The following is a 690-nucleotide window of genomic DNA, read 5'->3' on the forward strand; positions in this document are numbered from 1 at the left end:
TCAGAGTGCCATAGGTGCACAGGTTATAGCAAATACCTGAGTTTCTGAAGTGTATCTCTGGTAAGAGACGGTAGATTTAACTTGACCTTCTGTACATTTGGCAAAAAATATGGCATGTATTTATATATTTTGACAATCCTATTCTTCCTCTTCCAACCTGTTAATTCAGGATTTTCAAAAAAATATTTCCCCCAAAATGTTATCACCCCAGACTGAAACTTTTCTGGTGAACAATATTACTGCTCTTTTAAATAACTGCTATAGGTACTTAATATATTAAAAATTATATATATTAACTGCCTCATCAAATCTAATTCTGAGGACTTGGAACCCTAAACACATATATGGTCTTAATTATAAACCCTAATAATGGTGTTTAAGGAGATGCTTTTGCCACATTTCTTCTCAGATTTTCATAGATCTTACAGCAAAATAATGACATATTCAAACAAATTATAATTTTCACATGATACCAATATTACCTGCAAATAATACTTAATCTAATTTCCTTAGCATTTGTTAATATTCCACTTGACAAGTATGGATTAACGCCTGAATGAATTATATGGTAATAAGTGCTTGCAGAGGTTTACTTATCATTAAGTGAACAATCAAAATAATTGTGTTTGCAAAGGATAAGTGACGGCAAGCGCATGCAAAGCCGATCTCAAACTATTTGTTTAAGGATTC

The 690-nt window shown here is 31.9% G+C and overlaps 1 protein-coding gene across 1 annotated transcript in view; it reads right to left on the reverse strand.

Moving 5' to 3' along the window:
• LOC119585857 (DNA replication complex GINS protein PSF3-like) overlaps nucleotides 1–690 on the reverse strand; it is a 4143-nt gene that overhangs the window by 2404 nt on the left and 1049 nt on the right. The window lies entirely within an intron of this gene.

This window comes from Penaeus monodon, chromosome 20, assembly GCF_015228065.2.
Source record: "Penaeus monodon isolate SGIC_2016 chromosome 20, NSTDA_Pmon_1, whole genome shotgun sequence".
Taxonomy (NCBI): Eukaryota; Metazoa; Arthropoda; class Malacostraca; order Decapoda; family Penaeidae; genus Penaeus; species Penaeus monodon.